Source organism: Opisthocomus hoazin, chromosome 1 (assembly GCF_030867145.1).
Source record: "Opisthocomus hoazin isolate bOpiHoa1 chromosome 1, bOpiHoa1.hap1, whole genome shotgun sequence".
Lineage (NCBI taxonomy): Eukaryota > Metazoa > Chordata > Aves > Opisthocomiformes > Opisthocomidae > Opisthocomus > Opisthocomus hoazin.
In genome coordinates, this window is record NC_134414.1 from 64,214,928 (window position 1) to 64,230,669 (window position 15,742).

At 43.8% G+C, this 15,742-nt stretch overlaps 1 protein-coding gene across 1 annotated transcript in view; it reads left to right on the forward strand.

The window, feature by feature from the left end:
* Positions 1-15,742, forward strand: part of PCCA (propionyl-CoA carboxylase subunit alpha) — a 300,689-nt gene that overhangs the window by 10,407 nt on the left and 274,540 nt on the right. The window lies entirely within an intron of this gene.

Consider the following 15,742-nt stretch of genomic DNA (forward strand, 5'->3'; position numbering starts at 1 on the left):
GTCAAAAACGACAAGAAGGGCTTCTTCAACTACATCAGCAGCAAAAGGAAGGCTAGGGACAATGTGGGGCCGCTGCTGAATGAGGCGGGTGTCCTGGTGACGGAGGATGCGGGGAAGGCAGAGCTACTGAATGCCTTCTTTGCTTCAGTCTTCAGTGCTAAGACTGGCCCTCAGGAATCCCAGGCCCCGGAGGTAAGAGAAGAAGCCTACAAAGAGGACGACTTTCCCTTGGTCAAGGAGGACTGTGTGAGGGATTGCTTAAGCGATCTGGACGTCCACAAATCCATGGGCCCTGATGGAATGCACCCACGAGTGCTGAGGGAGCTGGCGGATGTCATTGCTGAGCCACTCTCATCTTTGAGAGGTCCTGGAGGACAGGAGAGGTGCCCGAGGACTGGAGAAAGGCCAATGTCACTCCAATCTTCAAAAAGGGCAAGAAGGAGGACCCAGGGAACCACAGGCCGGTCAGCCTCACCTCCATCCTGGGAAAGGTGATGGAGCAGCTTGTCCTGGAGGCCATCATGAAGCAAGTGGAAGAAAAGAAGGTTATCAGGAGTAGGCAGCATGGATTCACCAAGGGGAAATCATGCCTGACCAATCTGAGAGCTTTCTACAATGACATGACTGGCTGGGTAGATGAAGGGAGAGCCGTGGATGTTGTCTACCTTGACTTCAGCAAGGCTTTCGACACAGTCTCCCATGATATCCTCCTAGGGAAGCTGAGGAAGTGTGGGCTGGATGAGTGGTCGGTGAAGTGGATAGAGAACTGGCTGAATGGCAGAACTCAGAGGGTTGTCATCAGCAGGGCTGAGTCTAGTTGGAGGCTGGTGACAAGTGGTGTCCCCCAAGGGTCAGTACTGGGCCCAGTCTTGTTTAACTTCATCAACGACCTGGATGAAGAGTTAGAATGTACCCTCAGCAAGTTTGCTGACGACACCAAACTGGGAGGTGTGGTAGATACACCAGAAGGCTGTGCTGCCATTCAGTGTGACCTGGATAGGCTGGAAAGCTGGGCAGAGAGGAACCTGATGAGGTTCAACAAAGGCAAATGCAGGGTCCTGCACCTGGGGAGGAACAACCTCATGCACCAGTACAGGCTTGGGGTGGACCTGCTGGAGAGCAGCTCTGCGGAGACGGACCTGGGTGTCCTGGTGGACGACAGGATAACCATGAGCCAGCAGTGTGCCCTGGCTGCCAAGAAAGCCAATGGAATCCTGGGGTGCATTAAGAAGAGTGTGGCCAGCAGGATGAGGGAGGTTCTCCTTCCCCTCTACACTGCCCTAGTGAGGCCTCATCTGGAGTACTGTGTCCAGTTGTGGGCTCCCCAGTTCAAGAAGGATGAAGAGCTACTGGAGAGAGTCCAGCAGAGGGCTACGAGGATGATGAGGGGACTGGAGCATCTCCCCTACGAGGAGAGGTTGAGGGAACTGGGCTTGTTCAGCCTGAAGAAAAGGCTGCGAGGGGACCTTATAAATGCCTACAAATATCTGAAGGGTGGGTGTCAGGAGGATGGGGCCAAACTCTTTTCAGTGGTGCCCAGTGACAGGACAAGGGGCAATGGGCACAAACTGAAACATGGGAAGTTCCGTCTGAACATGAGGAAGAACTTCTTCCCTCTGAGGGTGATGGAACCCTGGAACAGGCTGCCCAGGGAGGTTGTGGAGTCTCCTTCTCTGGAGATATTCAAGACCCGCCTGGACAAGGTCCTGTGCAGCCTGCTGTAGGTGCCCCTGCTTTGGCAGGAGGGCTGGACTAGATGACCCACAGAGGTCCCTTCCAACCCCTACCATTCTGTGATTCTGTGATTTCCTTTCATATAACAGCAAGTGTAGCCATGTTTGTATCCTTGTTGACCAGAGAGAACATCATATTATTCCTTGCCTGCAAGAACTCCTACAGGAGAAAGGACGGTGGGTGCTCCAGTGTCCCAGGATAGTTGTGGAAATCTGGAAGGGTGTTAAAACCCTGTCTTATGATTTAATAGAAGAGGTCCCTCAGACAAGCTATCAGGAAAAAAGTGTGTATTTTGTGCAGGACAGGACCTGTGAATATAGGTGGCTGGTTTGTTCAACATTGGAAAAACTGAAGCATGGTTGATGGAATCTGTGAAAATAGTTACAACTTGGGTGTTTTTAGAGTTGAGCGAAGGGTGAGAACTATTGAGAGTTTTGGAGTTTGACAGTGCTTTTGTCTGAGTCCTTTGGTGGGTCTATTCCTACATGACCAACTCAGTTGATAGAAATAGGCTGTAGGTAAAGCAAGGGACTGAAACTGGATTTTCTGAGACAGGACAAATGCCCTACTGCTGTATTTCTCTACCAAGTAATTCTTTCTTTCTGAGGTGAGTGAAGAGTTTACTTGGTCTGGATTTTAACTGGTAGCCATAACTGGGAGAATATAGTAGCTTGTAGACTGTGAGATGAATTCTGAATGGATGGGTGTCAGGTATCATGATAAATACTAATTATTTTGGAAGCAAAGAGTTAAGTGGATATGAATCCAGACTACTCTGTATGTAATCTATGATCTGTCTAGTAAAACTTAAGCATGCTGATGGGTACTTGTATTCATCTTATGTATATGGTATCTGCTGTTAGGATAAATGAATTCCCTGTTTAGCAGCCCTGCATAGCCTTGTTCACTGGCATGAACTAATTCTGAAAATGAACTAAAACTCTTTGAAAAAAGAGAATGTATTCTTTCACCAGTCTGTAATAGACTTTAGAAAATGAATTGGTTGTGTCTGGATGGCTTTGTTTATTGTGTGGATTCTGCTATGAGCTGTAGACTATGGAAAAGTCTGAAAGTAATTAAGTAAAAACCAAGGCTGAAGAACGTAATGAGGCAATAAGAATGACAGGAAAAAGTACAACTTCTGATCTTAGGGAAGGGAGTAGGAATAGTGCATTGCAAAGAGGAAACTGAAAATATGTCTACTCTGCTTCAGGTGTCAGTGCTGTCTTACACTCTATTTGTATTTTAGAGATTTAATTTGTAATAGTTCGTAAGAGAAAGGAAATCCAAGCTGGTATTTCAGAAATGCATTAATATAACACACTTTAATATTATCTTTATGAACTGTTATGAGTAAATGACACTGACACTTTGAATTCATGGACTAGAGATGAGGCTCTGGTAAGTGCAGTAAGGGTGCAATAGTATCTGCTTAGCTCTCTGGATCCTTACTTAAAGACTGATCAAACCTATCTGTACAAGGCTAAGCATTAGCTGTGTGCACTGAAGAAGCTCTAAGTAGTTAAAGGAAAATGAGAGAAAGGCTATGTGAAACACAGTGCTGTGTGCTTGAAATAGCTTAGACTTAATAACTCTGCCCTAATTTTTTTGTCTCATTATATGTATGTTGCTTATGTCTACCATACATTCTTTAATCACTACCCTGGGTGCTGGCACTGGGAAATAGTTCAACTAATGCCGTCTGTCTTAATGACTTGGTTACCTCTAGTTATTAATTGTTCATGGGAATGACCTAGCCAAGGCAGTTGTGTATGTGACTGCCAGTTTGGATGATCTCGACAGATGAGTCCAGAGACCAAATTCCTGAGAATCATAGAATGCTTTGGGTTAGAAGGGGCCTTCAGAGGTCATCTAGCCCAACCCCCCTACAGTGAGCAGGGACATCTTCAACTAGATCAAGTTGCTCAGAGCCCCATCCAACCTGACCTTGAATGTTTCCAGGGATGGGGCCTCTACCACCTTTCTGGGTACACTGTTCCAGTGTTTCACCACCCTCATTGTAAAAAAACTTCTTTCTTAGATCCAGTCTAAGTCTACCCTCCCTTAGTTTAAAACCATTGCTCTGTCCTGTCACAACAGGCCTAGCTAAAAAGATTTTTTCCATATCTTTCCTATAGGCCCCCTTTAAGAACTGGCAGGCTGCTCTAAGGTCTCCCCGCAGCCTTCTCTTCTCTGGGCTAAACAACCCCAACTCTCTCAGCCTTTTCTTATAGTTGAGGTGTTCCAGCTCTCGGATCATTTTTGTGGCCTCCTCTGGACCTGCTCCAATAGGTCCATGTCTTTCCTGTGCTGAGGGCTTCAGAGCTGGATGCAGGACTCCAGGTGGGGTCTTACCAGAGAGGAGCAGAGGGGCAGAATTGCCTCTCGACCTGCTGGCCATGCTTCTCTTCATGCAGCCCAGGATATGGTTGGCCTTCTGGGCTGTGACCATGCACCAGTACCCTCAAGTCCTTCTTGGCAGGGCTGCTCTCAATCCCTTCATCCCACAGCCTGTATTGATAGCAGGAGTTGTCCTGACCCACATGCAGGACCCTGCACTTAGCCTTGTTGAACCTCATGAGGTTCACACAGGCCCACCTCTCCAGCTTGTCCAGGTCCCTCTGGATGGCATCTTGTCCCTGGGGCGTGTGAACTGCACCACTCAGCTTGGTGTCATCTGCAAACTTGCTGGGGATGCAGTTGATCTTGCTGTCTGTCATTGACAAAAATGGATGATGAGGGGACTGGAGCATCTTGCTGAGGGTGCTGGGCTTGTTTAGCCTGAAGAAGAGAAGGCTGAGAGGGGACCTTATAAATGCTTATAAATATCTTAATGGTGGGCGTCAGGAGGATGGGGCCAGACTCTTTTCAGTCGTGCCCAGCGACAGGACAAGGGGCAATGGGCACAGAATGAAGCATAGGGAGTTCCATCTGAACATGAGGAAGAACTTCTTCCCTCTGAGGGTGATGGAACCCTGGAACAGGCTGCCCAGGGAGGTTGTGGAGTCTCCTTCTCTGGAGATATTCAAGACTGGCCTGGACAAGGTCCTGTGCAGCCTGCTGTAGGTGACCCTGCTTTGGCAGGGGGGTTGGACTAGATGACTCAGAGGTCCCTTCCAACCCCTACCATTCTGATTCTGTGGTTACACAGCACCAGTCCCAGTATGGACTTTCCTTGTGTTACTTACAATAAAATAAATGCATAATGTATAAATGACCTAAGCAGGCATTTTGAGCGGTGTTTGGATGGAATGGTATACATGGTCATAAAATCATTGGTCTTTGAATAAATATACTGTAAGATTCATTAGTGAATAGTCTTATCCCGGAACTTTATTTTGGGTCTTTTTGTTGAATAGTCAACTTTTCTTTCTTCTAAAATTCTCTGAAATCCTTGCTGAGTTTATGGTGCTGAGTGGGGGTGGTGGGAATACCTGAAATACATACAGACCTTCAGTGAAACTGATTTTTTTTTTCTTGTTCTTCAGACTTGATTTCTTTGGAACGCAATGGCAAATGTCTTGAATATGCTGTTCGAGCAATAGTTGTTTTGACAGACTAATCTTTCATATTAATGAAAGGTAACAAGACTATAACAGTACAAAGGAATTTTTGTTTCAAGAAATTGAAACTTCATTAATGAGCAGGAAGCAGCAGCAAAGACTGTTATAAATAGAGAGTGTGGCAAAAACTGAACAACCTGCTGAGAGCCAAATAAAGCTTACCTGAAGGAGGAAAATACAAAGAACAAAAATACTGTTTTGTGCACTTAAATTTAAAAAAATGACCGAAAACCTGAAGGATTTCTGTAGGTTAAAATTGTTGAGGTGATAGGGAGGGAACGTTAACAGAGCTTAAAAGGAGGTAGGTGAGTGCAGAGACTTCTGGGTGCTTGTGTATTAGTGCAAAGTTATAGGTAATTGGAAATGGTGTTAAATGGGATTGTATTACATTTACCTTTGCAGAGGTGGGAGGGGGCGAGAATTGGGGGAAAAATTATGTCCAAAATTATTTATGCAGTGGAAGAGAAGTTGCTAAAATAAAATAATTGTAGTGGTTGGGGAAAACAGCCTGACAAAATGACTTCTGAGACTACCATAGAGTATGCAGTTGCTTGTCTGGTACTGAATATGCTGAGAAAAGTAGGTCATAATGGATGCTTGTTAGGGTCTTGAAAATCTTGGCTAATGCTCTTTATTACATCTGTTATTTTGGGGAAAGCAGAGGGAGGAGATTGTATGCTGTTCAAAATGCTGATTTTTTTTTTTTTAAACTTCAGAGCTCAACTTGCAAAACACTAATTCTTTACACTTGGATAGGTAAAATGGGGAAGGATGAACAGAATTTGTATTTCTTCTGATTAAAATATCTGGTGGAATTATTTTTGGGATGAGAAAACAAGCAAAGAAGTTTTGACTGATCGAGAGTAATCATATGTACTTTTCCCCCTGAACTGATTGGAATAGAGTTAAGATGAAAGAGCCTCCTCAACCATAAATGTAACACTGATGGTGCAAACATTGTCAAGGAAAGCTAGAGAACTATTGTAATGCCTAATGTAATCAGCTAAAAGTATGATAAATGAAGAACAAGCTTTCACTAATTGGATCTGAACAAAAGAAGGTATAGCATAAAGCAGTGAATGAGATATAATTTTATTTGGCATTTTTTAACACAGCAGGGATCCTATAGCCATACGAAGCAATGAACTATAAATGACTGAAAAAAATCCCATGGGAAAGTAATGTAAGTTCCTAAAACTTTAAGGAGTAGTGGACAGTTAGCTATACTTTAACATAGGTTTTTTTCTATCAGTCACTTAAGACTTCAGGTGCTACTATATTAAATTGCCTTAAGCATAGACATCTTCAAATGTTTTTAGCTTTTGCAGATCATCATCTTGTTCTGCTAGATAATATAAAATCAACGATGATGTAAAAGTAATTGCACAGAATTCAGCTGTTCTCCAGAAACTGTAGGCTTCTGAGTGAAGGAAAAGAGAAAAAAATCAAATTACCTAGAAATGGAAGATCTATATTCCTTTCCTAACTTTATTTTTTTTTTTAAGCTTGGAGTCTGAGGCAGTATTTTAGGAGGTTAGGGGAAGTGTGGTTTAGGGAAATTGCGGAGCTGATTAAGCTTGTAAGCTTTTACACCAAGTCTGTGTTGAGCTGAATGAATTTGGATGAACAAGTTGAACTTTTGACTGAAACTGTGCCTTTTGTTGAAGACTTCCCTATAACTTAATAGGATGCTGTTGGGTTCTTTTGTTTTTAAGAAATCTGTTTGGCAAAAATATTGCAAGGAAATTTGGCATTTAAGCTTTAATCTAAAAAGTTAATTAGATTAGAAAATGCAAGCTTATCCAAAACCGAGGAGTTTTCTTTACTTGTAACTTACAATACAGAGGTCTTAAAGTTTGTCTAAACTCTCATTTACTTGTTCTTTTGCTGTTTACTTTAAAATATGTAAAGCTTTCTTCTATTGTCTGCTAGAAAACTAGAAATTCAGTCATTTTGACAGCTCATTGCCTCCCAATGGCACTTCAGGAGTTTGTGCTCGGATAACCTGAGGAGAGAGCTGTTCAAGTACCTACATGAAAAGGAAACTAATATTTTAATGCCTTGTTTAAACACTTGATTACTGGACTGTTGTCTAGAGAGTATAGAATGGAGTCTGCCTCCACGTACTGTCTGCAGAAACTCACTCTTCATGAAGGTGTTTGCAAGGTGTGCAGAATAGGAAGGTACCAGATCACACCAAGAAGTTGTTAGGGCCAGCTTTGCAGTTGTCCTTACTTCAGTGTGTTTACCTTTTGTTTCAAAACCAAGATGGCATGTTGCTTATTTCTTCACAAGAGATGGTGGAGGTAATGTTGTTCTTCTGTGCCCTTGCTTTGAGTGAACTACTGAACAGTTGTGTAAAATGTGGGATGTAAGTGGTGGTCATCCTGTGAAGACTCAGTACCTCTGTGGAAGGAGTGTGCTTTTGTTCAAAATTGTCTTGCCTGCTAAGTGCAGTCTACTTTTTCTTTTTTAAAAGTGTATCATTGCTTCTAAGCTGAGTGGATTGGTGGAGGGCACTGTTGATGAAATAATTTTTTTGTTGGCTATAAGGAGCAATCCAAGCTTGATCTGCAGTTTTAAAAGTTGGGGGACTCATCAGAGCTGGAGAGTCCTGAAGTTTCAGCCAGTTCTCCAAAGACTGGCTGTGCATTTTATTCAGTGATAGGATGATGTGAAATGCATGCATGACCTTTGGAACGGGTCATACTCCTATTGAGTATTTTGATGGCTAAGCTGAAATGTTGCTTGTGTTGGATTGCAGTTGAAACTGTTAAGATTGAGTAGGAGAGGAAGGGTGTAGAGTGCTTTATGCATCAGGCTGCAGTCTTTCTGGGGACACTTCCTTGGAGGTGGGAAGCACACATTGGAAAGAGGGAGTTGAATCCATGTCTTTTGACCTTCATGGGGAAGGTGATTTAATTATCAAGCTGATTTATTTGAAGGATTAATGCATGGATTAAAACTCCTTTCTTGGCATAAATCTCATTTGGGGAAAGGTGATTGTCAGAAGTTGTACTGAATTATCCTTGGGGCAGGGAAATGTGGAAGCCCAGTCAGAAGTTAGTTGTGACCCAAATGTGCAGGTGCTCAGTGCTGTGGAGAGCAAAGCAGCAGTTCTGTGCATGCTGATGACTATCTGCATCAGTAGGTTAGTGTAGAGTAACAGGGATGGGTCTAGGGTGAAATGGTTCATGCTGAAAACATGGTGCCCTTGCCTGCCTTCTAGTTCTCTGGTTCTAGTCTGGTGCTGTGGCCTTGATGCCTGCTAGTGGTGGCTTGTGCTGGCTGGACTGCATCTTTTGGTGGAGTTTTGCCTGGAAGATACCCAGTTCATGTGCTTGGAGATAGCTGTGTGTTGGAGACAAATGTGTTGTAAGTGGGGATGACTGGGAGATTAATGTAAAAAATGCAGTCCTGTTTTGAACTAAATGCTAATATACACTGAAGCTGCTCTAATTGCTTGCCTGGTACTGTCCTTCTGGGCCCTTTCTTGCTCCAGCACTTTTCTGACCTTGTACTGAGCTGTTTGAGTGCTATGAATGCACCAGACACCTTATTTGTCAAGTTAGTGAACATATTTTCTACTGATTTAGCATGCTAAAGTATTTCAGTGGAGTGTCTGACAGATGCTGGAGCTGTGTGTGGAAGCAGAATGAGTTGGGAGTAGGTCAGCCATCAGTTAAACTGACTTCTGTTGCCTTGCTGGCTGCAGAGCTCTGATACTGTACCCAGAGCTCTGGGCTTTGGAGAGACGTACATGCACCTCAGTGATCAACCTTAAAGTTTAGGCGACAGGCTGAGCTGGGCTGAAGTCCCTAGGCTTCACTTTTTCTGAAGACTTGTGTCTCTTTCTGGGGGGGGCAGAAGAAGAGCAGCCAGCTCCTTGCTTTGATGCCATGAGTGCTTGCTGAGGACACAGCTTGAAATACTGTCATTGGCAGCTCTGGATCAATGGCTCCTGCTGCCAGAATGCTGGCTCAAACCTACTGTGCTTATTCCAGTGAATTGCCCCAAGAAAACAAGTGGATGTGCACCTGTTCTAGTCCACTTTGCCTGTGTTGATCTGTAGACCTTTCCTGCAGTGATGGTGGAAAGTGCTATATGCAGTAAGTTTTATGCAATTAAACATGTCAGTGTGACCAGAGAAGTAGTTACACCATCTTCCTCTAAGAGAGGTGCTGCAGCGGCATTGTCTCCTGCTGCCTCACCCTCTTGGCGACAAGACCAGAAAGTCTTTGGACTCCTTCTTGCTTGAGGCTTTGAGTGTTGTATCTGTTTCCTGACTTTCTTTCACCCAGGTCCTTGACAGTAACTGTTTCATGGTGGAAATTGAGATCTGGTGCTCCTGTGGCTTATATTGTCCCAGCTGTGCTATTTATCATCAGCTGTGGTTGTGGACATTCAAGGATGATCTGCTTTTGGGTGGTATTCATGAGTGGTGCTGTTTGGTAATACTACCCAATTTCTTGTCTGTGTGGGTGAAAACACCGGTTGGTGGGCCTTGGGCTGAGTTTCCTTTTACTGTTAAGGTGACTTCCAGACAGAGATAGACCTGAGGCAGACTTGCAGTGAATAATGAAACAAAGTGAAGGTGTAGTAGGGAGAAGGAAAGAAATGCAGTTTGTGGGATAGAAGGTATAGGTATGGATGCATGTCACACTTATAGGTGTTGTGGTTTTAAGTTATACTCTTTTCCTTGTTCTTAAAAAGCATCTTTCACTTGTTTAAATTATAACGCTACCTTGATGAAAGTAAAAAGTGTGAGTTTGAGACACCCTCTTACTTATTACTACTGAATTGTCTGTAGGTAGCAACTAACATCCTTTGATAGCTGTTTCAAACACATGGTGATGGTTGTTTAGTTAAAACCAACAAATTGTATCTCTGTCCTCCAAACTTGTCTAATTTGGGTGTGAGAGGGGAATCAGGAGTAGAATCATCATTTAAAGGTCATCTCTGGATGGCAAGTTCTTACTGTGAAATTAGTGTGACTAAATTTGTCACATTCAATTTCTTAGAATGGACTATTTGAAGTTGAATTTGGAGATTATAAGCCTGTGTTCAAACTATTGAACATGGAAAATACAAAAATATATCTAAATCTCAATTTTATGAAAAAAGCCTCTTAATTTTTAAGTGACTGCTTCATATGCAAATTATTTTTCACTTTTTCTTGGAGACAAGATGCTCTAGATAGCAGTCACTGCTGTTTTTCTCCCAGTAGAAAACTTCCGTACTTGTTTTCTTTGAATTATCATGCCTGTGTATGTATGGATGTTGTCCTGCTAGCCAGACTGATCATGTCTCTCAATTAAAATTTTCCCTAAAATGGCATTTATTACTATAAAGGCCTTGATTGAAACTCAGGTTTCTGTCATAGGTTGACATGGAGCACTTCTGAGTATGTATGAATAAGCAATGCCTGTGAAAAAACAGGTTATGTAGGAGTTGATCTGAATTTATATTTCTTGCTGGTAATAGGTCTTAAAATATCAAATGTTATGATGACACTCTCATTCTATCCTGAAACTTTTTTCATGTCTTGGCCACCATGACTGAAATATGACATACCTCATTTTTAGTTTAGTACTTGTCTCTTAGTGTCTGGCTAAAGCTTAATCTTCTAGGTCAGTATAGTCAGCTTTGAAGCCTGATTTCAGGCCTTCATTGGAAATTAGTATAGCAATTCTTCTAAATGATAGTATCAATTATAAATGTTTGAAATTGCATCCAAAAAGGAGTTTTCTGAAACTGCTTACAACCCTGGTATTTTCTTGATTATTTTTCAGGATGAATTTACTGAAATATTTAAACAAAAAGTAGCACAAAGTGGTTTGACACTTCTTGTTTTTTTTTTTTTAAAAAAACATAAAAACCCAAACAAACAACCCCCAAAAGCCTCTGAAAAAACACCACTCGCCTCAGTCACATATTTGAGAATTATCATTAGAATACACATTCGTCACATTGATCACACAATCTTCAAACTTCACTTATATCAAAAAATAATTCCCCACACCAGAATCAATCACATTGTCACAACACCAATGAAAGCAGATGACTTGCTTGCATTCATAGAATGGTTTGGGTTGGAAGGGATGTTATAGATCATCTAGTTCCAACCCTCACTGCCATGAGCAGGGACACCTTCCACTAGACCAGGTTGCTCAGAGCCCCATCCAACCTGGCCTTGAACGCTACCAGGGAGGGGGTCTCCACAGCTCCTGCGGGCAACCTGTTCCACTGCCTCACCACCATCAGAGTAAAGAATTTCTTTTTTCTGTCCGGTCTAAATCTGCCCTCTTTCAGTCTACAGCTATTACCCATTGTCCTATCACTACAGGCCCTTCTACAAAGTCCCTCTCCAGCTCTCTTGTAGGCCCCTTCAGGTACTGAAAGGCCGCAGTAAGGTGTCCCTGCAGCCTTCTCTTCCTCCAGGCTGAACAGCCCCAACTCCCTCAGCCTGTCCTCACAGGAGAGGTGCTCCAGCTCTCTGATCATTTTTGTGACCTCCTCTGGACCCACTCCAACAGGTCCATGCCTTTCCTGTGCTGGGGTCTCCAGAGCTGGACACAGGACTCCAGGTGGGCTGTCACCAGAGTAGAGGGGCAGAATCCCCTCCCTCGCCCTGCTGGCCATGCTTCTCTTGGTGCAGCCCAGGATACAGTTGGCCTTCTGGGCTGCGAGCGCACATTGGTGGCTGATGTCCAGATTTTCATGCACCAGTACCCCCAAGTCCTTGTCGACAGGGCTGTTCTCAGTCCATTCTCTGCTGGCCTGTATTTGGGCTTGGGATTGTCCTGACCCATGTGCAGCACCTTGCACTTGGCTGTGTTGAACTTCATGAGGTTCACATGGGCCCACCTCTCCAGCCTGCCAAGGTCCCTCTAGATAGCATCCCTTCCCTGGGGTGTGTTGACCGCACTGCTCAGCTTGGTGTTGTCAGCAGACTTGCTCAGGGTGCACTCAGTCCCACTGTCCATGTTGCTGACAAAGATGTTAAACAGCACTGGTCCCAATACCAACCCCTGAGGAACACCACTCATCACTGGTCTCCACTTGGACGTCAAGCTGTTGACTGCAGTGCCTTGAGTGTGATCATCCAGCCAATTACTAATCTACCGCGTGGTCCATCTGCCAAATTCATGTCTCTTCATTTGAGAGACAAGGACATCATGCAGGACGGTGTCAAATCCTGGTACCTTCACCAAAATTACAACAACAGAAATTCCCCACAATCATTCTAGTCTTTGTTCTCTAGATGTGTTTAGTCCATGTTTTGCCTGTTACCTCTCACAATTTTTATCTATATCTTGGATTCCTCATGCCCTGTGTTGAGTGCCAGAATCGACTGTGTTGGCTTGACCCTGGTGTGCACCAAAGCTGCTCTATCACTCCCCTTTCTTAGCTGGACAGGGGGAGAAAAATATGATGAAAGGCTTGTGTGTTGGGGGATAAGGACAGGGAGGTCACTTGCCAATTACTGTCACAGGCAAAATAGACTTCACTTGGGGAAATTAATTTATTGCCAATCAAATCAGAGTAGGGTAATGAGAAATAAAACCAAAAAGCCTTAAAAACGCCTTCCCCTAACCCCTCCTTTCTTTCTGGGTTTAACTTTACTCCTGACTTTCTCTGCTTCCTCCTTCGAAGTGGCACAGGCAGATGGGGAATGGGGGTTGTGGTCAGTTCATCATGTGTTGTCTCTGCTGCTCCTTCTTCCTCAGGGGGAGGACTCCTCACACTCTGCCCCTGCTCCAGTGTGAAGGTCCCTCCCACGGGCTGCAGCTTTTCATGAACTGCTCCAATGTGGGTCCCTTTCCACAGGGTGCAGTCCTTCAGGAACAGGCTGCTCCATTGTGGGTCCCCCATGGGGTCACAAGTCCTGCCAGCAAATCCACTCCAGCTCTCCATGGGGCCACAGGTCCTGCAAAGATCCTGCTTCAGCATAGGCTGTCCACAGGGTCACAGCCTCTTTTGGGCATTCAGCTGCTCTGACAGGGGCTCCTCTCTCCATGGGCTGCGGGTGCACATCTGGTCCACCGTGGACCTCCATGGGCTTCAGGGGGATTGCCTGCCTCACCATGGTCTTCTCGAGGGGAATCTCTGCTCCAGCACCTGAGCACCCCCTCCTTCTGTACTGACCTTGGTGTCTGCAGAGTTGTTTCTCTCACATGTTCCCAATCCCTTCTTCTGGCTGCTGTTCCACAACAGTTTTTCCCCTTCTTAAATATCTTACCACAGAGGCACTACCACTGTTGCTGAGGGGCTTGGCGCCAGCTGACATTGGCTCTACCAGACATGGCGGAAGCTTCTAGCAGTTTCTCATGGAAGCCACCCCAGTAGCCATCTTGCTACCAAAACCTTGCCATGCAAACCCAGTACAACCCCTCAAAAAACCCTAAACCAGCCAGCCAAAAAAAACCAACCCAAAAGAAACCAGCCACAGTCCCCTCTCCCCCTCAGAAAAACTGACCTCCTCCCAAACCTTAATGTGCCTTGTTTAATATAAGGTAAGAATAGTAGTCTGTGTTTGAATGGTTGGTACAAGGTGATAGCTATACTTAAAGGTGACTTGGGTTGATGGAAATGCTTGTATTCTGTTTAGGTATAGTACCTTTTTCAGTTCCTGTCTTGCTGTGGTAATCAGGCAATGCTCTGAGTTTCATTCCTGGAGGTTAATTTGATGCATAGTATTGCATGAATTCTTGCAGTCCTTTTGTAGCTAGTGTTTAATATCTGTTTACCTCTTAACCTGCAACATACACATCTTGTAATAAAGGATGCTGACAGTTCTTAAAGTGAAAGTGTTTTTAATATGGGCTTAGCTGTAGGCAAACTTGTGACACACTGATTGCTTGTGAAAGCACGTCATCTTCCTTGTCTGCTTTCCGTAGTAATGGAACATCACTGTCCAGGAAGCGTGTCTCCAAGATTGACCTTTTATGATTTTGTTCTCATCCTTTTTATTCTGTATGTAGTTTCCTGAAGCATTATGAATGAATCTGAGAAGCAACCATAGATTGTGTGGCACGGAGGGTGCCTATTGGGGGCAGTGAACGATAGCGCTTTGGAAGGGGGGAGTGGGAAAAAGAAAAGGAGGCACAGCTCTTTACATCCTTTCTTCCACATGAGCAGTCTGAGCTGCCTGACGAAAGCTGATATGTACTCTACCTTTTTGGTTTTCAACAACCCTTTTTTTGCGATCGTGCAAAAATCTTAGTCTACGCTGATGCCAGTCTTAGAAAGTATGTTACGAGTTCATAAATTTGTTTTATATCCCTTTGTATTTTCTTTGTAGTCTTAGATTATAATTGGGTACTGTGGCATGCTCTGCGTGCATGGAGCTGTCAGCGCAATGAACGTGCATTGAGCTTGGGTCCCACGATAACACAACTGTTGGAGCACCGCTCCCTGTGGGAGAGGAATATGAATGGAAGCTGAGGCAGCTATGTTGAATTGCATAGAGAGAAGATTCTAGTTAGCAGTGTGGGATGCTGGCCCATGGCCAGTGATCACGTTTGGCTGGTGGTGTTGTATAAAACCAGGTTTGACCAGGTGATCTTCCACCTCTTGGTGGTTGGCACTTTTTGACAGATTCTCATCAGAGTATGTTATAGGCACTTTCTTGAGGATCAGGTGGTCTGTCTTCGTACAGATATTATGGTGATATTTCTTACCTTTGCAGCATTTGTCTCTTGAGAATGGAAAAAAAAAGGCAGTTTTAAGTTTCTCCTGCTGAGTGGCTTCGTTTGTCCTGTGATCCCAGACAGTGTATTACTCTTCCAGATGTGTGAAACTGAGTGCTTGGTGTTTGGACTACTCATTTCCAATGCTCTGTCATGATGCTGAATAGTAGAGATCCCAAAGGGTGTTGTTAAAAGGCTTGTATTAAATTCTGTCACATGAATGTCTAATAGTTAATGAAAATCTTTGTCTTGATATTGACTTAAAATGCTAAAATTCTTTTGAGCAGTGCAGGTGTATTTGACTGTCATAGTTCTGTTAGGAATTAATTTCCTCTACTGACTTAAGATAGTAATGGAGCATCAGAGGTAACTTGAATGAAGCTTTCCTTTCTAGTCTGCTAGAGAACACAGCATTTGTCCTCTAGGGAATGCTTTTGGTTTTGTCTTGTTTCCCACTGTGGGCAACTGATTCTGTTTCTCAGCATATATGCTTATAAGAGGGGTTGGGCACATGTATGGTGAAGCTGACGGTTTGGTGAATAGTAAGAGAGCTCTTCTGAGCTGTAACCAGACCTTGGAGGGGGCCCTGCATCAAACTAGGATTCTATGCATTTAGCAAGAAGTCAGAGGAAGTTAAAGCTTGTTTGTGTAGTGCAATTTATTTCTTTGAACAAACTTTTAATAGGTATTTGTCTGTTCTTAGATAGTATCAACACTACTTTTGTAAAGGACACTTTGGAAGTAACATTAGTG